The sequence below is a fragment of the Mobula hypostoma genome, chromosome X1 (assembly GCF_963921235.1).
Source record: "Mobula hypostoma chromosome X1, sMobHyp1.1, whole genome shotgun sequence".
NCBI lineage: Eukaryota > Metazoa > Chordata > Chondrichthyes > Myliobatiformes > Myliobatidae > Mobula > Mobula hypostoma.
In genome coordinates, this window is record NC_086128.1 from 14,949,570 (window position 1) to 14,977,453 (window position 27,884).

Below are 27,884 nucleotides of genomic sequence, written 5' to 3' on the forward strand. Positions count from 1 at the left end.
TCAGTTAGTCAGGACGAAGGGTCTCGGCCCGAAACGTCGATTGTACTTCTTCCTATAGATGCTGCTTGGTCTGCTGCGTTCCAGCAACATTTTATGTGTGTTGTTTGAATTTCCAACATCAGCAGATTTTCTCATGTGGAGGAACAGGTAGTGTCATGAACAAGGGAGCCTGCAGAAGAGCTTAGACAGATTTAGAGAATGGACAAAAAACTGGCAGGTGGACTACAGTTACGGAAGTATTTGGTAGAAGGTTTAAAGTCACAGACTGCTTTCTAAACGTGGAGTAAATTCAGAAATCGGAGGTGTAATGGGGTTTGGGATGCCATGTGCAGGATTCCTAAAGATGAACTTGCAAGGTGAGTCTTGGGTAAGGAAAGCAAATTCAATATTAGCATTCATTTTGAGAACACTGGAATATAAAAGCAAGGCAAAAACTTTATAAGGCACTGGTCAGACCTTTCAGCCCACAATGTTGTACTGGTCCAATTAAATTAGTAATCAAATGGCCAACTAAACTAATCCATTCTGCCTACACAATATCTGCATCCTTCCTTTTCCCTCACATTCATGTGCTTATCTAAACATCTCTTAAAAATCTGAAATCGATCTGCCTCTACCACCCCTTGGCACACCTCAGGCTCTATGTAAAATTTACCCTTCAACATCCTTTGAATTCATTCCCTCTCACCTTAAATGCATGTCCTCCGGTATTAGACATTTCAAACTTAATAACCCACCCATCTACATTTTCATTCTTGCCATTTATATACAGAACATCACAAACAGCAGAAGTCTGAATACTGATCCCTGTGGAACACCACTAATTACACATCTCCAGCTAGAATAGGTCCTTCGACCACTACTCACTATTTTAGATAGGCAAGCTAGTGCTGAATCCAAACATCCAATTTGCCATCAAAGCCATGCATCTTAAATGTCTGCATGAGCCTCCCATGAGAGACCCTGTCAAACACCTTACTAAAATCCACGTAAGTAACATCCTCACCTCTACCTTCATAAATTACCCTTCTCACCTCGTCCAAAAACTCTATCAAGTTGGTACGGTGCAATTTGCCCAGCACAAAGCCATGCTGGCTTTTCCTAATTCAGCCATGGATTCCCAAATGCTCATCAACCCTATCACTATGAATAGTTTCCAGTACCATCCCAACCACTGATGTGAGACTCGTCACACTATAGTTTCCAAGATTATCCATTGTTCTCTTGTTGAAAGAGTTAACAAAATTACCTACTCACTAGACCTCCAGCTCTACTGTGGCAAGAGAGGACATGAAGATATTGGTCAAGGCCCCAGTAATGTCATCTCTCTCTATACCCTGGTGTATATCCTATAAGGCACTGGGGCCTTCTCCACCTCTCTGCCTAGCACCAGATATAGTGTGGTCTGTCTCTCGTCAACCTGTCTACATATTGTGTCAGGAATGCTTCCTGGACACACCTAACAAATTCCACCCCATCTGAACCATTTAACTAAGGAGGTACCAATGAATATTAGGAAATTTGAAGAGCTGCATGAAAATATCCCTAGTATTTCCGCACCTTTGCAAAATTGCATCTCGATCTGTTCCTCAGTGTCTCTGTTGCAAATGGGGATTGGGGTGGGGGTCGTGAGTTCAACTGAATATTCTAATAGAGTGATTGCTCCTTTCCAGTTTCTGATTTCCACCTACACTGTCTAGGTGGACAGTACCTACATGTTGCTCTCCCTTTCTGCAGCTGTGATGCTACCCTTGATTAACAATGACACTTCCACACCTCTTTCACCTCCCTCCCTATCCCTATTGAAACATATAAATGCCAAAACATCCACCAACCATTCCTACCCTTGTGACAGGCCTGTCTCTGTAATGGCCACAACATCATAGTTCCATGTACTGACCCATGCTCAAGTTCTTTACCCTTGTTGCTGATAGCATTAAAATGGACTCTGTTCACCCACTCCCAGTGATTGCAATTTTACTCTATAGAATACCTGTCCTTTCTCAGTCTCTCTACACACTGCATCTACCTGCACACCAACTGCCCCATCGTCTGGCCTATCACTCTGGCTCCCATCCCTCTCCCGAATTAGTTTAAATCCTCGCCAAAAGCTCTAGCAAACCTCCCTGCAAGGATATTTTGTGCCCCTCAACTTCAGGTGTAACCCATTGTTTTTATACAGCCCTGGCTTCCCCAGAAGAGATACCAATGAGCCAAAAATCCTAAACCCTACCCCCTGCACCAGTTCCTCAGCCATGCATTGATCTGCCAAATCATCCTATTCTTACCCTCACTGGTGCATAGCACATGCAGCACTTCAGAGATTACTACCCTTGAGGTCCTGCTTTTCAGCTTACTTTCTAGCTCCCAACATTCTCTCTTCAGGACCTCATCCATTTTCCTACCTATATGTTGTGGGTACCAATATGTGCCACAACCTCCGTCCACCCATCGAGACAATGCTGTGGACTGATCTGAAACATCACTGACCTTGTCACCTAGGAAACAAAATTCCATCTGGGTGTCTCTTTCACATCCACTTAATTGCCTATCTGCTTGTCTAAGTATAGAATCCCCTCTGAATGTGGCACTCCTCTTCTCCCCACTTCCCTTCTGACTCAGTGACTTCGACCCTGTGACATGCCCCCGTTAGGTAGCTCCCCCTTCCCGCACCAACAGTATCAGAGGGGAACAGCACATGGGTTCTCTATATAATGTCTGCCTGTTCCCTTTCCCTCTCCTGACAATCACCCAGCAAGCTGCCTCCTGCAACTTAGGGGTGACTACCTCTCTGTAGTCCTTAACTATATCCTGCTCATTCTCCCATATAAGCTATAGGTCACCCAAATGCAGCTCTAGTTCCCTAACACAGTCTGTAGGGAGCTGCAGTTGGATGCATTTCAGAGAGACTGCTGTTTGTCCAGAATATCCACATCTGACATGAGGACCCACTGAAACTAGACACATTCTCTCTACACTAGCTAGACAAAGAAAGAAAGGAGCTTACCAGAAACTTACCTTATGCTTCGCCCCTTCTTGCTGAAGCCTTTTTGAGCCAAGCTACAAATCTTCCACTGTAACACTGTCCCAGTAACACAATGGCCATTCCTGCAGTGACGCTTCGCTTACATCTGACTTCTTGTTATTGGCCCTTGTCAAGTGCATTATCACCCGCAGCCTCAGTCATGCAGAATTTCTTGGCGTGCGCCACTCGCTTTTTCAAATCTTTTCTCCCATAATTGACACAAGAATGGATCCTAGCTATCTCTGGCATGCCAAATGTCTTGACTGGTCGCTCTCGTAAAGGAATTGATAATTGCTTCTCGCAATATCCGGCATGCATCTGTGCCAACTGTCCCCTCTTGCTTTTTCCAATCTTGCTCCCACAATTGACTTGTCAACAGCTCCTTGTGATCTCAGCTTATCAGCTCGTGCATTCATTCATTTGTGAAGAATTGTATATGGAATTGAACACAGTGGAATCACCAGCAAAACTCTTGCCATGCTCGCGTGCCTTTGCTGCTCCATGAAGGTCAAGGTTGCATTGACAATCAACTTACCACCACCAGATCTTCCCAAGGGGCTGCATCTGATCTCTGCCACGTCACCTAATTTGTTTCCACCAGAGGCATCAGAAGGTATGGATGGACGGTTTCACCTATCTTCATTTCAGGTGCCAATGGGTTTTTCCACAAGTGAGGACAGCAGTAACTGCATATATGGGCCAACAGGTGCCTACTTTAATTACCTGGGTCTTTTCAATAACAAGAAAGGTTTACACTTGCTGAACGATCAGATGGCTGTGCATCACATTAAAATTTCTTGATGGTCAATGCCACATCATGGAGATCCAACTGCAGGACAATTATCAAAGCAAATGTTACTCAAAGGAGTGGATTCAGAGAAGAAACTACTACTTTTTGCTCTCCTGAAACCCTCACCACTACAGCTGAGCACTGTTGCAATGAGGCACATCCGAACATCAGAATCAGGGCGGAAGCCGCCAAATGTTTTCTACGAAAGAGATTCCAGAGCCAGTGTCAGTCCAGTAGCATCCTACAGTAGACATCCAGTAGGTGTGAGGGCTGCCTCATTGATTGCTGTCTGCTGCCCAACTGCACCAGCGACAGACTGTATCCAGTGCTGGTGACATGTGGAGTTCCGCAGGGGTCAGAGTTCGATTGCTTCTTTTCACATCATATGTCAAAGATTTGGATGAAGAAATTGATGGCTCTGTGGCCAAGTTTGCAGGCAATACAAAGCTAAGTGAAGGAATATGATAGTGTTCAGGAACAAGGAAGTCTGCAGAAGAACTTAGACGGATTAGGAGAATGGGCAAAGAAGTGGCACATGCACTAAATGTAGGGAAGTATAGGGTCATGCAGTCTGGTAGAAGGAGTAAAGGTGCAGACTATTTTCTGAACAGGGAGAAAATTCAGAAATCAGAAGTGCAAAAGGACTTAGGAGTCCTCATGCAGGATTCCTAAAGGTTAACTTGCAGGTTGAGTTAGTGGTGAGGAAGGCAAATGCAATGTTAGCATTCATTTCAAGAGGACTAGAATATAAAAGGAAGGATGTAATGCTGAAGCTCTATAAGGCATTAGTCGCATGGCACTTGGAACATGGAACATGGAAGATAAAACGAAGTATGGTATAGCACAGGAACAGACCTTTCGGCCCAAAATGTTGTACCAGACCAATTAAATTAGCAATCAAGTATCCAACTACACTAATCCCTTCTGCCAACACAACGTCCATATCCTTCCATGTCTCCCACATTTATCTGCTTATCTAAATATCTCTTAAAAAGTACGTAGTGTATCTGCCTTTACCACCACCCCAGGCACACCTTGCACTCCGTGTAAAAACCTTACCCCTCACATCTCCTTTGAACTCACCCCCTCTCTACTTAAGAGCATGCCGTCCGGTATAAGGCATTTTAAATTTAATAACCCACCCATCTACATTTTCATTCTTGTCATTTATATACAGTACATCACAAACAGCAGAGGTCCCAGTACTGATCCCCGCAGAACACCACTAACCACAGACCTCCAGCTAGAATTGGTCCTTTTAACCACTACCCTCTGTTTTCAATAGGCAAGACAGTTCTGAATCCAAACAGCCAATTCACCATCAATCCCGTACACCTTAAACTTCTGCATAAGCCTCCCATGAGGGACATTATCAAACACTTCACCAAAATCTATGTAGATAACATCCACAGCTCTAGTTTCATCAATTACCCTCGTCCCCTCATCAAAAAACTCAATAAATCTTGTAAGAATGCCCTCTGAACACCGTATTTATCTTCACCTGCTTCCCTTCAGAGCCACAGAGCTAAACTCAGTTCCAGAGACCTGGACGGTGCAGTTTTCCCCCATTTGGTCAATCTGCCTTCCCCCCCCCAACAGTATGCAAAGTGCTATACTTGTTATTGAGGGGAACAGCACAGGGTTACTCTGCACTGTCTGCCTATTGCCTTTTCCTCTCCTGACAGTTACCCAGCAAACTGCCTCCTGCAACAAGAAGTAACTACCTCTCTGCTTATCTTAACTACCCCCTCCTCATTCTCCCATATGATCTGCAGCTCATTCAACTGCAGTTCCATTTCCCTAACAAGGTTTGTAAGGAGCTGCAGCTGAATGTACAACATGCAATTGTAGTTCTCAGGGAGACAGCAGTTCACCCAGAATTCAAAGATCTGACATAAAGAACCCATCACTGGCATTGCGCACTTTCTCACTACACTAGCTAGTCACTAATGGACGAAGAAAGAAAGTGGCTTACCAGAAACTTACCCTACCCTTCTTCTCGTCTCACTGAAGTCTCAAATCCACCACTCTTACACAGGTCCACTCACACATGGCCATTCCCACAATGATCACTTCGCTTCCATCTGACTTCTTGGTACTGGCTGTTGTTAAGTGAATAATCACCCAGCGATCTCAGTCATGCAGAATGTCCGGAATGGCCCCGCTCGCTTTTTCCAATCCTGCTCCCACAATTGACTTGCCAATGTCTCCCAGCAATCTCCGGCATGCAAAATGTCCCGACTGGCCCCGATTGTTTTCCAATCTTGCTCCCACAATTGACTTGCCAATGGCTCTGAGCATTACAATTTTGGTACCAGTTTCGTAATTTTTTTAATCTCAAAAAAATTTAACCTTCTTAGTTTAATTTATCGAAATTATTTATTTATACCTTCACTTAGTGATCCTACCTTTTTTCTTTGGAGGAATAAAAGAGTCTATTCCTTCATGGATCTGTTCCAAGAAGGCTGATTGATGTCTTTTGAGAAATTAGTAACTAAATACTCTCTCTCGTACTCACATTTCTTGCAATATCTTCAGGTCAGACATTTCTTACAAGAATATTTACGTAATTTCCCATATATACAAGATTCTAACCTGTTAGACATAATTTTAAAAATGTATCCTTTAGTGAAAGGTTTTATTGGGAAAATTTATAATTTACTATTGCAACAGTACAATTATCCTTTACTTAAGATTAATCAAGATTGGGAAAGAGAGCTTAACATGACCTGGATAACAGAGGATTGGTTGCGAATTTTGAAGTTGGTTAACTCTTCTTCAATTTGTGCCAGTCACTCTCTAATTCAATTTAAAATTGCACATTGTTACTATTTGACAAAGGAGAGATTGTCTAAAATATTTCCTCATGTTGATAGTCAGTGTGATAGATGTAAAACTGAGATAGCTACATTGACACATATGTTTTAGTCCTGTTCTGTACTGAAACAGTTTTGGAAATCCATTTTCTCTACAATTTCTAAAGCTTTAAAAATTAATTTACAACCTAATAAATTGACAGTTTTGTTCGGTATAATTCCTCAATATATTCATGGTATTTCTATATCAGACCAACTTGTAATTGCGTTTGTTACATTATTGACCAGAAGGGCTATTTTATTGAAATGGAAAGGTACCTCTGGTCCCACTTTTGATACAATGGTTCTCTCAGGTGATGTTGTGTCTTTGTTTGGAGAAAATCAGAAGTTGAACTTTTGATCCTTGATTTGACTTTGAGAAAAGGTGGGGATCTTTTGCCCGCTACTATCATTTGATTTGAGTTAATTAAGGTGGTCCCCTTCCGATTCTTGTTTAAATGGATTTGAGTTGGCGGATTGATGTTTTTCTTTTATAGAAGCTTGTATGGTGTATACCGCTCCAGGGCTGTGTTCCCAATGGGGTTTTATTTTTCTTTTTTTTTTTCTGTTAGTAGGGGTTTTTTTTGTTTTAGTTAGCAGGGGTTCTTTTGTCCATCTTTCATTTTTCCAAAAAAATACTTTTAACATTTATTTTTTCTTATTATTATTGATATATTGTTTAGCTTTGTTAATCAGTTATTTGATCATTTAATTCTTATTGTACATATTGACATGTTGACTTGATTACTTTAATGTATATTTTTGTTGATTTTCAATAATAATTAATAAAAAAGATTTAAAAATGAAAGTCCTGACTGGCCCCACTCACTTTTTCCAATCTTGCTCCCACAATTGACTTGCTAATGACTCCCAGCAATCTCTGGCATGCAGAATGTCCCAACTGGCCCCGATTGTTTTTCCAATCCTGCTCCCACAATTGACTTGCTAATGACTCCCAGCAATCTCTGGCATGCAGAATGTCTCGACTGGCCCCGGTTGTTTTTCCAGTCTTGCTCCCACAATTGACTTGCTAATGACTCCCAGCAATCTCCGGCATGCAGAATGTCCCAACTGGCCCCGATTGTTTTTCCAATCTTGCTCCCACAATTGACTTGCTAATGACTCCCAGCAATCTCCAGCATGCAGAATGTCTCGACTGGCCCCGATCATTTTCCAATCTTGCTCCCACAATTGACTTGCTAATGACTCCCAGCAATCTCTGGCATGCAGAATGTCCTGACTGGCCCCGATCGTTTTTCCAATCCTGCTCCCACAATTGACTTACCAATGGCTCTGTGCAATCTCAGGCATGCAGAATGTCTCCACTGGCCCCGATCGTTTTTCCAATCCTGCTCCCACAATCGACTTGCCAATGGCTTTGAGCAATCTCGGGTATGCAGAATGTCCTGATTGGCCCCGATCGTTTTTCCAGTCCTGCTCCCACAATTGACTTGCCAATGTCTCCCAGCAATCTCAGGCATGCACAATGTCCCAACTGGCCCCAATCGTTTTTCCAATGCTGCTCCCACAATTGACTTGCCAATGGCTTTGAGCAATCTCCGGCATGCAGAATGTCCTGACTGGCCCCGGTTGTTTTTCCAATGCTGCTCCCACAATTGACTTGCCAATGGCTTTGAGCAATCTCCAGCATGCAGAATGTCCTGACTGGCCCCGGTTGTTTTTCCAATCCTGCTCCCACAATTGACTTGCCAATGACTCCCAGCAATCTTCAGCATGCAGAATGTCCCGACTGGCCCCGATCATTTTTCCAATCCTGCTCCCACAATTGACTTGCCAATGGCTCTGTGCAATCTCAGGCATGCAGAATGTCCTGACTGGCCCCGATTGTTTTCCCAATCCTGCCTCCACAATTGACTTGTCAATGGATTTGAACAACCTCCGGCATGCAGAATGTCCTGACTGGCCCCGGTTGTTTTTCCAATCCTGCTTCCACAATTGACTTGCCAATGGCTCTGTGCAATCTCAGGCATGCAGAATGTCCTGACTGGCCCCGATTGTTTTCCCAATCCTGCTCCCACAATTGACTTGTCAATGGATTTGAACAATCTCCAGCATGCAGAATGTCTCGACTGGCCCCGGTTGTTTTTCCAGTCTTGCTCCCACAATTGACTTGCTAATGACTCCTAGCAATCTCCAGCATGCAGAATGTCTCAACTGGCCCCGGTTGTTTTTCCAGTCTTGCTCCCACAATTGACTTGCTAATGACTCCCAGCAATCTCCAGCATGCAGAATGTCTCGACTGGCCCCGGTTGTTTTTCCAATCTTGTTCCCACAATTGACTTGCTAATGACTCCCAGCAATCTTCGGCATGCAGAATGTCCCGACTGGCCCCGATCATTTTTCCAATCCTGCTCCCACAATTGACTTGCCAATGGCTCTGTGCAATCTCAGGCATGCAGAATGTCCTGACTGGCCCCGATCGTTTTCCCAATCCTGCTCCCACAATTGACTTGTCAATGGATTTGAACAATCTCCGGCATGCAGAATGTCCTGACTGGCCTCGATCGTTTTTCCAATCCTGCTTCCACAATTGACTTGCTAATGACTCCCAGCAATCTCCAGCATGCAGAATGTCTCGACTGGCCCCAGTTGTTTTTCCAATCTTGTTCCCACAATTGACTTGCTAATGACTCCCAGCAATCTTCGGCATGCAGAATGTCCCGACTGGCCCCGATCATTTTTCCAATCCTGCTCCCACAATTGACTTGCCAATGGCTCTGTGCAATCTCAGGCATGCAGAATGTCCTGACTGGCCCCGATCGTTTTTCCAATCTTGTTCCCACAATTGACTTGCCAATGGCTCTGTGCAATCTCAGGCATGCAGAATGTCCTGACTGGCCCCGATCGTTTTTCCAATCTTGTTCCCACAATTGACTTGCTAATGACTCCCAGCAATCTTCGGCATGCAGAATGTCCCGACTGGCCCCGATCATTTTTCCAATCCTGCTCCCACAATTGACTTGCCAATGGCTTTGAGCAATCTCCAGCATGCAGAATGTCCCGACTTGTTCTCGATCGTTTTACCAGTCTTGCTCACACAATTGACTTGCCAATGGCTCCATGCAATCTCATGCTTATTAGCCCATGCATACATACATTTGTGAAGAGTTGTATATGGAATTGAACACATTGCAATCACCAGCAAAACTCTTGCCATGCTCGCGTGCCTTTGCTGCTCCATGAAGGTCAAGTTTGCATTGACGATCAACTTACTTACCACCAGATCTTCCCAAAGGGCTGCATCTGACCTCTGCCACGTCACCCAATTTGTTTCCACCAGAGACATCAGCAGATATGGATGGACGGTTTCACCTATCTTCATTTCAGGTGCCAATGGGTTTTTCCACAAGTGAAGACAGCAGTAACTGCATATATGGGCCAACAGGTGCTCTCTTTAACTACCTGGGTCTTTTCAATAACAGGAAAGGTTTACACTTGCTGAACGATCAGACGGCTGTGCATCACCATTAAAATTTCTTGATGGTCAATGCCACATTTCTAGGAAGAATGATGACTTCATCTCATGGAGATCCAACTGCCAGACAATTTCAAAGCTAACAGTACCCAAAGGACTGGATTCTAAGAGGAAAACACCAGTCTCTGCTTTCCTGAATGCCTCACTGCTACAGCTAAGCACCGTTACAATTAGTCTGAACATCCGTATCAGGGTGGAAACCTGCAAAAGTGATTCCCAACCACATCATTCCAGTAGCATCCTGCAGTAGATGTTCAGCAGGTGTGAGGTCTGCCTCATTGGTTGCCGTCTGCTGCCCAACTGAGCCAATGACAGACTGTATCCAGCGCCAAAACAAGAAGTAGCGGGGCCTTTTCTGTTTGGCTGCCAGCGACATGTGGTGTTCCGCAGGGGTCAGAGTCCGATTGCTTCTTTTCACGTTATATATCAATGGTTTTGATGAAGGAATTAATGGCTTTGTGGTCAAGTTTGCAGGGAATACAAAGCTAGGTGGAAAGACCAGTAACATTCAGGAACAAGGGAGTCTGCAGAAGAATTTGGAGAATAGACAAAGAAGTGGCACATGGAATATAGTGTACGGAAGTATAGGGTCATGCACTGGTAGGAGTAAAGGCATAGACAGTTTTCTGAACAGCAGCAAATTCAAAAATCAGAGGTGCAAAGGGACTTGGGATTCCAAAAGTTGAACTTGCATGTTGAGTCTGTGGAAAGGAAGGCAAATTCAATGCTAGCATTCATTTTGAGAGGACTGGAATATAAAAGCAAGGAGGTAATGCTGAAGCTTTAAAAGGCACTGGTCAAACTGCACTTGGAACATGGAACGTTCGTAGATCATAGAACGGTACAGCAGAGGAACAGACCTTTCAGCCCACAATGTTGTGCCAAACCAATTAAATTAGTAATCAAATGACCAACTAAACTAATCTCTTCTGCCTACACAATCCTTCCATTTCCCTCACTTTCATGTGCTTATTTAAACATCACTTAAAAATCAGTCATGTATCTGCCTCTAACACCACCCCAGGCACACCCCATCTCTAGGTAAAATCCTTACCCTTCGCAGCTCCTTTGAAGTCAATTCCTCTCACTTTAAATGCATGCCTTCCAGTATCAAACATTTCAAACTTACTAACCCACCCATCTACATTTTCATTCTTGTCATTTCTATACAGTACATCACAAACAGCAGAGGTCCCAGTACTGATCCCCGCAGAAGACCACTAATCACAGACCTCTAGATAAGTCCTTTCAACCACTACCCTCTGTTTTCTATGGGTAAGACCGTTCTGAATCCAAACTGCTGGTATACCATCAATCCCATGCATCTTAATCTTCTGCCTCCCATGAGGGACCTTGTCAAACACTTTACTAAAATCTGTGTATATAACATCCACAGCTCTACCTTGATCAATCACCCTTATCACCTCATCAAAAAACTCAATCAGGCTTGTAAGGCACAATTTGCCCTGCACAGAGCCATGCTGGCTTTCCCTAATTGGGCCAGGGTTTTCCAAATGCATGTAAATCCTATCCCAATGTATTCTCCCTTATAACTTCCCTACCACTGACGTGAGACTCACTGGTCTATAGTTTCCAGGATTATCCCTTGTTCTCTTCTTGAATAACGGAACAACATTAACTACTTGCCAGTCCTCCAGGACCTTGCCTGCAGCTAGAGAGGACATGAAGATATTGGTCAAAGCCCCAGTCATCTCGTTTCTTTCCTCTGTCAATAACCTGCCTATATACCATCAAGCCCAGGAAACTAACCTCCTTAATACTCTTCAAGAGATCCAACGCTCTGCCTAGCACCAGATATAGTATGGCATCTCGTCTCTTCAGCCTGTCACCAATGCTTCCTGGGCACACCTAACAAATTTCACCCCATTTAACCTTTTACGATAAGGAGGTTCCAATCAATATGAGGGAAGTTGAAGTCCTCCATGACAACAACCCTGTTAACTTTGGCACCTTTCTTAAACCTGGCTCCTGATCTGTTCCTCAGTGTCTCTGTTGCTATTGGGATGGAACATTCAGCAGCCACTCCTGCCCTCGTGACAGGCATATGTCCGTAATGGCCAAAACATCATAGTTCCATGTACTGATCCATGCTCTAAGTTCTTTACCCTTGTTGCTGATAGCATTAAAATAGACACACTTCACCCAATCCCATTGATTGAAATTTTACCCTATAGAATACCTGTCCTTTCTCAGTCTCTCTACACACTGCATCTACCTGCACACCAACTGCCCCATCGTCTGGCCTATCACTCTGGTTCCCAGTCCACTATCAATGTAGTTTAAATCCTCACCAACAGCTCCAGCAAATCTGCCTGCAAGGATATTTTGTGCCCCTCATGTTCAGGTGTAACTGGTCCTTTTTTCATAGGTCATATCCTCCCCAGAAGAGATACAAATGAGCCAAAAATATGAAACTCTGATCGCCATGCCAATTCTACAGCCATGCATTCATCTGTCAAATCTCAAAGAAGAGAAAATCTGCAGATGCTGTAGGTCACCAAACTGCAGCCATATTTCCCTAACACAGTCTGTAAGGAGCTGCAGCTGGATGTACTTCACCTAATTGTATTTTTCAGGGAGACTGCAGCTCACCCAGAATTCCCACATCCAACATGAAGTACCCATTGCTGACCCTGGACCCATCATTCTCACTGCACGAGCTGGGCATTAACAAAGAAAGAAAAAAAACTTACCAGAAACTTACTCTACCCTTCGCCTCTTTGAGCTAAGCCTCAAATCTTCCACTCTACACTGGCGAATTCACACAATGGTCGCTCCCACAAAAACCTCTTCACTTACACCTGACTTCCTTTTATTGGGCCTTGTCAAGTGCATAATCACTCCATGATCTCTGGCATGCAGAATGTCCCGACTGGCCCCACTCACTTTTTCCAATCTTCCTCCTACAATTGACTTGCCAATGGCTCCGAACAATCTCCGGCATGCAGAATGTTCCAACTAGCCCCATTCGCATTTTCCAATCTTCCTCCCACAATTGACTTGCTAAAGTCGGGACATTCTCCGGCATGCAGAATGTCCCGACTGGCCCCGGTCATTTTTCCAATCCTGCTCCCACAATTGACTTGCCAATGGCTCTGAGCAATCTCCGGCATGCAGAATGTCCCGACTGGCCCCGATCGTTTTCCAATCTTGCTCCCAGAAATGATTCACCACCAGCTCTTCGTGATCTCAGGCATGCAGTATGTCACAACTGGCTCAGCTGACTCCCACAATTGACTCTCCAATGGCTCCATGCAATCTCATGCTTATCAGCTCATGCATACATTCATTTGTGAAGAGTTGTATATGGAATTGAACACAGTGGAATCACCAGCAAAACTCTTGCCATGCTCGCGTGCCTTTGCTGCTCCATGAAAGTCAAGGTTGCATTGATGATCAACTTACTCACCACCAGATCTTCCCAAAGGCTGCACCTGATCTCTGCCACGTCACCCAGTTTGTTTCCACCAGCAGCATCAGCAGATATGGATGGATAGTATCACCTATCTTCATTTCAGGTGCCAATGGGTTTTTCCACAAGTGAAAGCAGCAGTAACTGCATATATGGGCCAACAGGTGCTCTCTTTAACTACCTGGGTCTTTTCAATAACAGGAAAGGTTTACACTTGCTGAACGATCTGATGGCTGTGCATCACCATTAAAATTTCTTGAAGGTCAATGGCACACTTCTAAGAAGAATGATGACTTCATCTCATGGAGATCCAACTGCCAGACAATTTCCAAAGAAAACATTACCCAAAAGACTGGACTCTGACGGGAAAACATAACTCTCTGCATTGCTGAAGATTCGTCACTACGGCTGAGCATCGTTGCAATGAGGCGCATCCAAACATCAGAATCACGGGGGAAGATGCCAGGTGTTTTCTGCAAAAGTGATTCCAGAGCTAGTGTCAGTCCAGTAGCATCCTACAGTAGACATCCAGCAGGTGTGAGGGCTGCCTCATTGGTTGCTGTCTGCTGCCCAACTGAGCCAATGACAGACTGTATGTAGTGCCAGAACAAGAAGTGGGGACTTTCCTGGTTGGCTGCCAGTGACATGTGGTTTTCCGTAAGTGTCAGTATTAGGACTGCTTCTTTTCACCTTATATGTCAGTGATTTGGATGAAGGGATTGAGGGTTTTGTGGCCAAGTTTGCTAGGTGGAAGGATGGGTAGTCATCAGGAACAAGGGAGTCCACAGAAGAGCTTAGACAGATTAGGAGAAAGGGCAAAGGAGTGGCACACTGAATATCGTGTTTTGAAGTCTAGGGTCATGCACATTGGTAGAAGGAGTAAAGGTGTAGACTATTTTCTAAATGGGGAGAAAATTCAGAAATCAGAGGTGCAAAGGGACTTAGGAATCCTTGTGCAAGATTCCTTAAAGCTAACTTGCAGACTGAGTTTGTGGTAAGGAAGTCAAATCAATGTTAGCATTCATATTGAGAGGACTAGTATATAAAATCAAGTAAGTATGCTGAAGCTTTATTAGGTATTGGTCAGAACGCACATAGAACTTAGATCATAGAACAGGACAGCACAGCAACAGACCTTTCAGCCCACAATATTGTGCCAAACCAATTAAATTTCTGACTTGGTGCTGAGGAGAATGGCCACCGGGGAACCTTGCACTCATTGCTTACTCCTCTTCCTTCTGCTGATGGTCACCCATCTACTACCTGAAGCCTGCACTCTGTGTGTGACCACCTCAGTCGAAGTTTCATCTGAGGTTTTCAGCCTCCCAGATGGCCCTGAGTACATCCAGCTCCAGCTCCTTAACCTTGTCAGTTAAGTGTACTTCCTGCAGATGTAGTCATCATGGAGACTGTTAAGTACCCTGAGATCCCATATCTTACAGGAGGAGCATTCCACTGCCTTAGCTACTATCCTGTTTACACTGAGTTAAGGACTAAGGATTTACAGACAACAAAAAAATAGCTTGTCTGTTCCTACTTGTATCTTCTCTCTGAAATCTTTGAGTTTCACACTCACCTAGGTCACTTACTCCACCTCTTCTCGCCGAGCTTGATATTACTTTGGCTCTAACTTCTCAGGCCTAAGTTCTACAATCAATAAATGATTCCAAATGACTCAGCAGCCTTAGCCTCTGCCTTTTGAACCAAAGCTTTCCCCACTAACCTGGCCCACTTCAAGAATGGTTGGTCTCCTAATGGCCATTCTGCTTAAACCTTCTTTATTGGCCCTTCCTAAGTGACTAATAACCCACAAAATCTTCCGCTCTGCGGAAAGTCCCAATAGGCCCCACTTGCTTTTTTTAAAATGGCACATAAAGTCCACAAAGAACAGTCTCCAGCTCTGTCCGTGATCTCCCGCTCTGTAAAAAGAGAAACTTGGAGTATTGGAAGCTGTTTTGGGCTCCTTATCTAAGAAAGGATGGCTCTGGGCCTATACTTGTTGCCGTTTAGAAGAATGAGGGGGAATCTCACTGAAACTTCATTGAAAGGCCTAGATAGAGTGGACATAGAGAGGATGTTTCCTATAGTAGGGCAGTCCATGATCAGAGGGCACAGTCTCAGAATACAAGGGTGTACCTTTACAAGAGGGATGAGGAGGAATTACTTTAGCCAGAGGAAGCTGACTATGTGGAATTCATTGCCACAGATGTCTGTGGAGGCCAAGTCATTGGGTATATTTAAAGTGGAGACTTAATCAGTTTTTAATTAGTAAGTGTCAAAGATAAAGGGAGAAGGCAGAAAAATGGGGTTGAGAGGAAAAATCAGCCATGATGAATAGTGATGTAGACTTGATGGGACAAATGCCCTAATTCTGATCCTATGTCTTATGATCTTATGGTCTAAGAACAGTTTACAGATGGGCAGAGCCTGACAGACCAGAGAGGAAACTGAAGAAGAATAGGTGCAAGAGGAGCAGGAGGGAAATGCTCGCAGAACATCACCAGCGTCATCTCACATCAGAGCAGAGGAGGAACTCGCTGACAGAGACACACACAAAAAATGCTGGTGATCTTACTATCTCTTCTTTCAGTTAGTCCTGACGAAGAGTCTCGGCCTGAAACGTCGACTATACCTTTTCCTATAGATGCTGCCTGGTCTGCTGCGTTCACCAGCACTTTTTGTATGCGTTGCTTGAATTTCCAGCATCTGCAGATTTCCTCGTGTTCGCTGACAGAGAGATGCTTTTCAATAAGGAGACTGCCAAATCATTGAACTAATGTTGTGACAGTCACTCACCTCAGAACACCAGCAATTAGCCAAGAGAGCTCAGATGACACATAATAATCCCTCACATTATCCCTTGCAAGATCACCTGCATTGATCATAATGAATCTCTGATCCATTTATCCATTTACCAGAAATGGTCCACCGCAACTGTTTTCAATGGTAAGGGCATGAAAATTATTTCTGCATTGCTGAAATGAGCAAGGATTCTCACAGCTGCAGGAGACAGCTGAGCAACCTCCTGCCAAGTTCTTCCAGTGATGGCTCTGAGGGGTTGTGGGATGTCCTGTCCCTCCTCCCAGAACACAGGACCTCATCATTGTATTTTCCTCACTAATGAAAATGTCTGATCTCTTGCAACTCAAACTAGAGGTTCTTTCCTTCTCCCCTGCAACCTCTGCCTCCTCTCCAGCAGCTATAGTGTGAGTTGCTGGTGTCTGGCTGCTCTGGTGTGTGTCTTGAAGGGCTGATGTTTTTCTCAGGAAGGCGTGCAGCAAGAGCATGTCAAGCAATACAAAATGAAATGCAAGTAGGAAAATCATTACTTTTCTTTCAGTGCATAATAAACCATTGAACCATGGCTTCAAATATGTCTTTGGTTAATGACATGTCTTTTTTGTAGGGGATCTGATTGGGATTTGGTTCTATCAAAAAAATGTTTGCCTATCAAAAAAGAATTAAATACAGTTTCTGAGTGAATGTGTTTAAAAACACTGTGTATCTACAGAAACTCGTATAAAAATCCTTTTGAGCTATACCCAAGATATAGGTGATTATTCATTTTTTTACTCATTATAATTGCTCCCAGTTTAGAGAATCACTGCTGATTGCCATGGACAGAAAGTTTCTATTGACAGTTAATGAACTTGCACTTCTTTTAACTGTTTTAATTTTTGGTTAAATATTAAATATTAAACCAAGTTCCAGTTTAAATTTATTTACCCACAACTTACCAGAGAACTACCAAACTTATTGCCAAATTCTTAAGCTTGAGAAAGTTCCTTCTAACAGACTGTTCCAGTATCTCCACAAAACGATGATGAAGAATGGTGATAACATTTCCAAGTTCACATGGAGTGTGGTTTGCAGAGTAACCTGCAGGTGGTGCTGTTTCCATATGTCTGGAGGTCACATTTGAGAGAACTACAATTAAAGGGATAAGGGGAATTACAAAAATAGATTTGGCTAATGTAGATTGGACAAGCACTATCAAGTATGACAACAAAGAAACTATGCCAAACATTTAAGGAAATAATTCCTGACACCCAGCGATTCATATAACCCAAAAAAAGGACAGATTTTAAAAGTAGAGGCAGAGAGATTGAATCACCAAGGATGTTAATGAGGGTGTTAAATTGTAGGATAAGCCAGATAAGGTAATAAAAGTTAGTCGTAGGGCTGAAGATTGTGATAAATTCAGAATCCTGGAAAGGAGGATTTCAAAATTAACCAAGAAGGATAAAATAAATTATGAGAACAAACTAGCGAGAAATATGAAAACTGACAATGAGTTTCTTGAAACATATAAAAGGGAATAGAGAGGTCACTTAGAGAAAGAGATAGGGGAATTAGTTTTAGGTAACCAAGGAAATTTCAGAAAAGTTCAACATATTTGCACCAATCTTTATGCAGTAAATCTACAAACATTCTATTAATTCAAGGAACTGTCCAAGAAGAATACTAAACATACAGAGAAGGAATTAAATACCATCATTAGAGAAATGGTATTAAGCTAAAGACTGACAAGTCACTTGAGCTGATAGTTTGCATCCTAGGATCCTAAAGAAATGGCCACAAAGTTAGTGGTTGCACTGGTTGTAATGTTGCAAAACTCCTTAGATTTTGGAGAAGTACTGAAGGAATGGAAAACTGCCAATGTGATACTATTATTCAAAAGGAGTTGGAGGCAAAAAGCAGGTAAATGTAGATTGGTTGGTCTAACATATCCTTTTGAAAAAAAAGATATTAGAATCAATTATTGAGGTATTTGCAGAACATTTGGAAAGTCATAATCTGAACCAGCAGAGTTAGCATGGCTAAAAGGGAAATCAAGTCTGAAATTTTTATTACAGCTCTTCAAGAACATAGCAGGCAAAGTGGATAGAGGGGTTTGGAGTATAAAAGGAGGGAAGTCTTACTACAAGAGAATTGGGCGTTTAGAGTCCTGTGTACAGTTTTGGTTGCCTTACTTAAAGAGACATATAGGTATATTATTATTGGGAGCAGTTAGAGGTTCACTAGGATGGTCCCACATACAAAAAGAGGGACGGTTAAACATCACAAACAAGAGAAAATCTGCAGATACTGGAAATCTGAGCAACACACACAAAATGCTGGAGGAACTCAGCAGGCCAGGCAGCATCTATGGAAAGTAGTACAGCTGATGCTTCGGGTCGAAACATCAACTGTACTTTTTTCCATAGAGGCTGCCTGGCCTGCTGAGTTCCTCCTGCATTTTGTGTGTGTTGGAAGGTTAAACAAGTTGGTACTCTACTCAATGGGGTTTAAAAGAATAAAAGGTTATCTGATTGAGGCATATTATACTTAGGATGCTTGACAGGGTAAATGTTGAGAGAATGTTTCTTTTCATCAGAGAGGTCATGGTCTCCAAATAAGGGGGTGTCCATTTAAGATTTGCCCATAACCTTGCCCAGAACCCGTCAATATGTTGAAAACTGAGATAGATTTTTAGTAAAAAAAATCAAGAGTAATGGGGAAAGGGCAGGAAAGTAGGATCAGCTATGATTTTCCAAGCAGGGCAGACTTGAAGGGACTGCTGCTGTTCCTACTTGCTGGAAAAGCCTTTGTGAGTTATTGCTGTATGCTTTGTAGATGGTACATAATACAGCCACAGTACAGCCAGTGGTAGAGTGAGTAAATGTTTGGAGTGGTGGATGGGGTATCAATCAAGAAGGCTGCAATGAAAGTGGATGGTGTAAAGCTTCTTGAGAGTTGTTGGAGCTGCACTCATTCAGGCTAATGGAGATTGTCCCATTACACTCCTGACATGTTTTTGTAATTGTGGAATGGCTTCGTGGTGTCAGGAGGTGTTGTATACCCAACTCCTAGTCACAGTATTTACAGGCTAATTTAGTTAAATTCCTGGTTAAAGGTGACCCATTAACCTCACGACCCATTCATTCAGAGCATTGTCATGTACTGAAAAGAAACAATCTAAATTTGCCGAGGAATTTACAGATTAGGAAAGCTAGTTCCTCCATACCAGTCCATCCATCTAAAAAAATGTCACATCCCTTTGTTACGCAAGCTAATTATTTCTTAAGTACATCCTGGGTTCTCAGTTCCACTGCTCCATTTTGCATTTTGTGTCCATTGTTGATTACTCACTGTATACAGAAATGCTATCTTATATCAATCGCAAAGTTTCTTTTTTCTGCTTAAGAGTTGTATAAGACTTTGATGGGAGGCCTAATTTGGAATATTGTGTGCAGTTTAGGTCACCTTCTTACTGGAAAGATATTAAGAAGGTTGAAAGAATGCAGAGAGAATTTACACAGATGTTGTCCAGACGAGGACCTGAGTTATAGGGGAAGATTGAACAGGTTAGGACTTGATTCCCTGGAGTGTAGGAGAATGAGGGGAGATTTGATAGAGGTATAGAAATTTATGAGGGGTATAGGTAGGGTAAGTGCAAGCAGGCAAATTTTTCCACTAAGATTGTATGATAGTAGAAAAAAGGTCATGGGTTAAGGGCAAAAGGTGAAATGTTTAAGGGAACATGAGAAGGAACTTCACTCAGAGGGCAGTGAGAGTGTGGAACGAGCTGCCAGTGAAAGTGGTGAGGTTCCATTTCAACACTTAAGAGAAGTTTGGATAGGTATGTGGATGCGGGGGTGGGGGGGAGGTATAGAGGACTGCAGTTCAATGGGAGTAGGAAGATTAATAGTTCAGCACAGTCTAGATGGACCAAAGCACCTGTTTTTGTGCTGTAGTGTTCTATGACTCTGTGACTCTAAGAGTATGAACTAGCTTGCTTTATGTTCTCAGTTGAATGGAATTAATTTTTCCTACATTATTTACAGTCTCACCACACCTCTGTTAGCTTACCTTAAACCAATCAGGCCCAGCTCTGGTCAATGGGGTCGCAAAGTGGTTCACCAGAGCCCGACACAATATCTGTTTGAGGCCTGATCTAGATAATAAACACAAGAGATTCTGCAGATGCTGAAATACAGAGTAACAAATACTAAACACGTGTGGAACTCAGCAGGTCAGGTAGTACCTATGGAGAGGAAAAAACGTGTGGAACTCAGCAGGTCAGGTAGTATCTATGGAAAGGCAATGTTTTGGACTGAGACACTTCATCAGGACTAGAAAGGAAGGGGAAAAATCCAGAATAAGAAGGGGGAGGAGAATGAGTACAAGCTGGCAGATGATAGGTGAAGCCAGTTGGGGGGGTGGGGATGAAGTGAGAAGCTAGGAGGTGCTAGATGGAGAAGGTAGAAGAATAAGGAATCCGATAGGAGAAGGGCGTGGGCTCCAGGAGAAAAGGAAGAAGGACAGTCATCAGAGGGAGGTGATAGGCAGATGAAAAGAGAAGGGGTAAGAGGGGAGCCAGAATGGGGAATGGATAAAGAGAAAGGGGGTGGGGGAAAAACTACCATTAGTAGGATAAATTAATTTTCATCCCATCAGGTTGGAGGCTACCCAAATGGAATATGAGGTATTGTTCCTCCAACCTGAGAGTGGCCACATCACGATGCAGAGGAGGCCATGGACTGACATGTCAGAATGGGAATGAGATGTAGAATTAAGATGGGTGACTACAAGAAAATGCCACCTGTTATGGATAGAGCGAAGGTACTCAACAAAGCAGTTCCCCAATTTACAATGGGTCTCACCAATGTAGAGGAGGCGGCAGCAGGTGCACCGGATACAGTAGATGATCCCAATAGACTTGCAAGTTGAGTGTTGCCTCACCTGGAAAGACTGTTTGGGTCCTGAATGGTGGTGAGGGAGAAGGTGGAGGGAGGAAGTGAAGGTGCAGGTGTAGCACTTGTCCTGCTTGCAGGGGTAAGTGCCAGGAGGGAGATCAGTAGGGAGGGACGAATGGACAAAGGAGTCATGGAGATTGTGCAGAAAGTGGAGAGTAGGGTGGGGGGGGGAGGGAAAGATGGGGAAAGTTGTGGAGAATGATGTGGGGTTCATATGAACCAGAAAGTTGGTCAAAACTATTTAGAGGAAGAATTGGACAGGAAGGATTAGGTCAGAGGCAAAAATGGGGAAGGGATGGCAGAATATTCCTTCAGAGGTCTCGTCCACCAAAAATAAATACAAGCAAAAAGCTTGCAGAGCAACTCCAAGCAGGAACTGATCTGAGATTACCTAAAGCAGGAGAAGCATTTGTTGAGGCTGGAAGACACAGATGTTACATCATAGTGTAGACAGAGCCAGAGATGGCAAGGGATTTGGAATGAAGGTTTGAAAACTTGAGACATGCAAAAGTGAAATGTATAAGCTACTTGAAAATTTTGACTGAAATGTCGACGAGATAATTCTAGTCTGTATAGATTCTAGACTTGTTTTGATGGCTTAAAATCATGTTGTATATAGAATTATCAAATAATAAAAAAAGGAAAAGAAATGAAAATAAAAAGAAACATTGCTGAGAAGTCACTCAGCTCAGGTCTTGTGTACTCCTCTCTCTCCAGCACTCCATGTCTGGTCATTCTGCACATTCAGAATCCTGCAAAACAAATGGGACTTGTACAGATTAGAATTCTGTTCCTTAACACAATGAACAGCTGTGAAAGGCAATCAGTACAAAACTTTTACATTTGAGGCAGGTAATTCTCTTTAATGGCAGGAAATAGAGCAGGGAATGGAGATTCTAACAGAAGTTGCAAGGTAAAAATAAATCAGTGTTTTCTCACCCACCAGTTGAAGAAAAGGTACCTGTCTTGTCTCAATTCGATGGTCCCACTTGAAGTTGATAATTGCGATGAGTTCCCTGAAGAGCAGGAGTAAGCATTAACTTCCCTGAGATATAGCTTTGTTTCTTCCAAAATTACAGTTAAAGACTAGCTTAAAGCATGCTTTTGCAAACAGATATTTAACCATGTTCCAATACAATTCAGTACATCAGGGAGTATTGGGAAGTCATAGTTGTACATTACATTACAGGGCCTTTGGCCCACCAAATCCATGCTGACCATCGACCACCCATTTACACCAATGCTACACTAATACCATATCCCCATCAATTTCCCCCAGTTTCCACCAATCACCTACACACTAGAGGCAGCTTATAGCAGGCAATTACCAACCAACCTGCCCGCTTTGGGATGTGGGAGCAAACAGAAACACCCAGAGGAAACTCAGAAGGAGAACATGCAAACTCCACATGGACAGCATTGAAGGTCAGGATTGAATCTGGATCGCTGGAGCTGTGAGGCAGCGGCTCTACTAGCTGCAACACTGTGCTATCTCTGAAGTGATTTCTGTCCTGAGAGTGAATGGAAAAGGATTTTCCTCTGCTTTTGGCAAATAACTAATGTACTGTAGTCTTTCTGAGTAAATCGGGAGTTATTTTCAAAACCCCTCCCAAGGAGAATGTGTAATGGCTCTCCCTATCTTTTGCTTTCTATCTTGTGGAATTGTGTTTTCTCTCTCACTCTCTCATCTCAATCTCCTTCCAGAGCTTTGTTGAAATGATCGGTCTCTCTTTCTTTCTCTCTCTCTCCTCCTCGTCTGCTTTTTCTCTCCCTTTCAATCTCTCTTTCTCTGTATTTGCATCTTTCATTACCCCCTCCCCACTTCCCTCGGGGAGCATAACAAAATGGTTGCTTTCTTTCGCTACATCTTTGTATATCTGTATTGCTCACACACCACGCCACACCCTCACCTCTCTTTGTTTAACAACTGAATGTCACTCATTACCCCTCTCTTTCTCTTTGGGAACATGTCAGAATAGCTGCCTTCTCTCTATTTAGGAATATAGCAGAATGGTCTCCCTCTCTGTGAATAGTGGAAAAGGTGTCACTCTCTCTTGTTTTCCTTAACTTTGTCTCTCACTTTCTGTTAGAAGTTTTGATTGTTTCCTCTGGAAATAAATAGAATTTACTACTTTTCTCTGTCTCTCTGGGAGAGGCGGAGGTTTTTCTTTTTCTCCCCTCTGATAAAAGGCTACCATTCTCCCACTCACTCTTTCTTTTAGTGGATGAAATGGGAAATTCACAGGAATATGGGAAAGACTTGTTCCCCCTTACATTTTTCTCTCTATCTTTTCTCTCTGACTTCCTTTCACATGTAATTTGTAGATATTTTGTTCACTTTCACCTTTTCTCTGGAAAATAGTGAAAATTATTGGTCACCTTATCTCTCTCTCTCTCTCTCTATGGGAATAACTGGAAATCTGTGAAAATGGTGTCACTCTCTCCAGGAAATATGAGCATGTAGAAATGGTTGTTTTCTCCATTTATCTGTATCTCTCTCTGCCACCTCACTCCAGGAATTACAAAATAATCAACCACTTGTCAAAGTATCTCACTGGGATGTATGATGGTCTCTCTATGGTTCCCCTCTTTGTCTCTCTCGCTATCTCCGTCTCCCTGTCTCTGTATCTCTATCTCTGTCTCCTTCCAACCTCTCTCAGAGAACATATCAAAATGTTTCTTTTCTCTTTCCTTCTCTCCACAAGTTCACAAAATGGTGACGCTGTCTCACTCTCTCTGCAGGAGTATGTGGAAATGGTCACACTGCATACCCCAATTCCCTGTATCTATCCGTCTCTCTCTCTCTCTCAGGAAACATGATAAAATGCTTGATTTTTCTCTCTTTCCAGGACTATAGTAATGATCTCTCTCTCTCTCTCTCTCTCTGTCTCACTCTCTCTGCAGGAGTATGTGGAAATGGTCACACTGCTTCCTCCATCTCCCTCTGTCTATCTATCTGTCTCTCTCTCTCTCTCTCTCTCTCTCTCTCTCGGGAAACATAATAAAATGCTTGATTTTTCTCTCCTTCCAAGACTATAGTAATAATCTCTCTCTCTCAGTACCACCCCCCCCCCCCGCAGGATTATGTGAAATTGTGCCTTTCCCTGTCTCTGTCTCTCTAGGAGAATGTGAGGTAGTGCCTCGTTCTCTCTATCTGTCTCTCTCTACCTAGGAATATTTGAAGTTCTCTCTCTCTTTTTCACCCTCTCTCAACCTCTGTTTCCCTCCAGCTTCTTTCAGGGAACATGTCAAAATGTTTGCTTTTTCTTTCCTTCTCTCCACAAGTTCACAAAATGGTGGCTCGCTGTCACTCTCTTTCTGCAGGAGTATATGGAAATGGTCACACTGCTTCCTCCAACTCCCTCTGTCTATCTGTCTCTCTCTCTCTCTCTCTCTCACACACCCTCTGTATCCCTCCAGCTTCTTTCAGGGAACGTGTCAAAATGTTTGTTTTCTCTTTCCTCCTCTGCACAAGTTCACAAAATGGTGGCTCGCTCACTCGATCTCTCTCTCTAGGTAGTGCCTCGTTCTCTCTATCTGTCTCTCTCTACCTAGGAATATGTGAAAGTCTCTCTCTCTTTCTCACCCTCTCTCAACCTCTGTCTCACCCCAGCTTCTTTCAGGGAACGTGTCAAAATGTTTGCTTTTTCTTTCCTTCTCTCCAGAAGTTCACAAAATGGTAGCTCTCTCTCTTTCTCTTTCTTTCTCTCTGTCTGCAGGAGTATGTGGAAATGGTCACACTGCTTCCTCCAACTCCCTCTATCTATCTGTCTCTGTCTCTCTTGGGAAACATGATAAAATGCTTGATTTTTCTCTCTTTCCAGGACTATAGTAATAATCTCTCTCTCTCTCTCTCTCTCTCTCTCTCTCTGGACCCCCCCCCCCCAGGATTATGTGAAATTGTGCCTTTCCCTGTCTCTGTCTCTCTAGGAGAATGTGAGGTAGTGCCTCATTTTCTCTATCTTTGTCTCTCTCTACCTAGGAATATGTGAAATTCTCACTCTCTCACACACACACCCACTGTCTCCCTCCAGCTTCTTTCAGGGAACGTGTCAAAATGTTTGCTTTCTCTTTCCTCCTCTGCACAAGTTCACAAAATGGTGGCTCGCTCTCTCTCTCTCGCTCTCTCACTCTCTCTGCAGGAGTACGTGGAAATGGTCACACTGCTTCCTCCCACTGTCTATCTCTCTCTCTCTCTCTTGCTCTCTCTCTCGGGAAACATGATAAAATGCTTGATTTTTCTCTCTTTCCAGGACTATAGTAATAATCTCTCTCTCTATACCCCCCCCCCCAGCTAGGATTATGTGAAATTGTGGCTTTCCCTGTCTCTGTCTCTCTAGGAGAATATGAAGTAGTGCCTCGTTCTCTCTCTCTACCTAGGAATATGTGAAATTCTCTCTCTCTCCCTCTCACACACCCTCTGTCTCCCTCCAGCTTCTTTCAGGGAACGTGTCAAAATGTTTGCTTTCTCTTTCCTCCTCTCCACAAGTTCACAAAATGGTGACGCTCTCTCACTCTCTCTGCAGGAGTATATGGAAATGGTCACACTGCTTCCTCCAACTCCCTCTGTCTATCTCTCTCTCTCTCTCTCTCTCTCGGGAAACATGATAAAATGCTTGATTTTTCTCTCTTTCCAGGACTATAGTAATAATCTCTCTCTCTCTCTCTCTCTCTCTCTCTCTCTCTCTCTCTGTACCCCCCCACCCCCCGGCTAGGATTATGTGAAATTGTGGCTTTCCCTGTCTCTGTCTCTCTAGGAGAATGTGAAGTAGTGCCTCCTTCTCTCTCTCTACCTAGGTATATGTGAAATTCTCTCTCTCTCTCTCTCTCACACACACCCTCTGTCTCCCTCCAGCTTCTTTAAGGGAATGTGTCAAAATGTTTACTTTGTCTTTCCTTCTCTCCACAAGTGCACAAAATGGTGACGCTCTCTCACTCTCTCCCTTTTTCTCTCTCTCTGCAGGAGTATGTGGAAATGGTCACACTGCTTCCTCCAACTCCCTCTATCTATCTGTCTCTCTCTCTCTCTCGTGAAGCATGATAAAATGCTTGATTTTTCTCTCTTTCCAGGACTATAGTAATAATCTCTCTCTCTCTCTCTCTGTACCCCTCCCCCCAGGATTATGTGAAATTGTGCCTTTCCCTGCCTCTGTCTCTCCAGGAGAATGTGAGGTAGTGCCTCATTCTCTCTATCTGTCTCTCTCTACCTAGGAATATGTGAAATTCTCTCTCTCTCTCACTCTCTCTCTCTCTCACACACCCTCTGTCTCCCTCCAGCTTCTTTCAGGGAACGTGTCAAAATGTTTGCTTTCTCTTTCCTTCTCTCCACAAGTTCACAAAATGGTGGCGCTCTCTCACTCTCTCTCTCTCTGCAGGAGTATATGGAAATGGTCAGACTGCTTCCTCCAACTCCCTCTATCTATCTGTCTCTCTCTCACACACACACTCTCTGTATCCCTCCAGCTTCTTTCAGGGAATGTGTCAAAATGTTTGCTTTCTCTTTCCTTCTCTCCACAAGTTCACAAAATGGTGGCGCTCTCTCACTCTCTCTCTCTCTGTAGGAGTATATTGAAATGGTCACACTGCTTCCTCCAACTCCCTCTATCTATCTGTCTCTCTCTCACACACACACTCTCTGTATCCCTCCAGCTTCTTTCAGGGAACGTGTCAAAATGTTTGCTTTCTCTTTCTTTCTCTCCACAAGTTCACAAAATGGTGGCTCGCTCTCTCACTCTCTGTACCAACCCCCCCAGAAATTGTGCCTTTCACTGTGTCTCTCTAGGAGAATGTGAGGTAGTGCCTCGTTCTCTCTATCTGTCTCTCTCTACCTAGGAATATGTGAAATTCTCTCTCTCTTTCTCACCCTCACACACCCTCTGTCTCCCTCTGGCTTCTTTAAGGGAACGTGTCAAAATGTTTGCTTTCTCTATCCTTCTCTCCACAAGTTCACAAAATGGTGGCTCGCTCTCTCTCTCTCTCTCTCTCTGCAGGAGTATGTGGAAATGGTCACACTGCTTCAACTCCCTCTATCTATCTGTGTTTCTCTCTCTCGTGAAACATGATAAAATGCTTGATTTTTCTCTCTTTCCAGGACTATAGTAATAATCTCTCTCTCTCTCTCTCTCTCTCTCTCTTTCTGTGTACCGACCCCCCCCCCCCAGAAATCGTGCCTTTCCCGGTCTCTGTCTCTCTAGGAGAATGTGAGGTAGTGCCTCGTTCCCTCTATCTGTCTCTCTCTACCTAGGAATATGTGAAATTCTCTCTCTCTTTCTCACCCTCTCTTAACCTCTGTATCCCTCCAGCTTCTTTCAGGGAACGTGTCAAAATGTTTGCTTTCTCTTTCCTCCTCTGTACAAGTTCACAAAATGGTGGCTCGCTCACTTGCGCTCTCTCTCTCTCTCTCTCTCTCTAGGTAGTGCCTCATTCTCTCTATCTGTTTCTCTCTACCTAGGAATATGTGAAATTCTCTCTCTCTTTCTCACCCTCACACACCCTCTGTCTCCCTCTGGCTTCTTTAAGGGAACGTGTCAAAATGTTTGCTTTCTC

At 43.4% G+C, this 27,884-nt stretch overlaps 1 protein-coding gene across 12 annotated transcripts in view; it reads right to left on the reverse strand.

Moving 5' to 3' along the window:
* Window positions 1-66: 66 nt before the first annotated feature.
* Window positions 67-27,884, reverse strand: part of pym1 (PYM homolog 1, exon junction complex associated factor) — a 125,604-nt gene continuing 97,786 nt past the window's right edge. For 4 of the 12 annotated variants that reach the window (XR_010016503.1, XR_010016506.1, XR_010016501.1 and 1 more), the window contains 3 exons: window positions 20,452-22,354; window positions 17,337-17,526; window positions 67-14,072 (listed from right to left, as the gene is read on the reverse strand). The gene's annotated coding sequence lies outside the window, so the exon portion shown is untranslated. The remainder of the gene's footprint in view (window positions 14,073-17,336; window positions 17,527-20,451; window positions 22,355-27,884) is intronic. The other 8 variants (XR_010016512.1, XR_010016510.1, XR_010016509.1 and 5 more) reach the window with 8 other exon arrangements.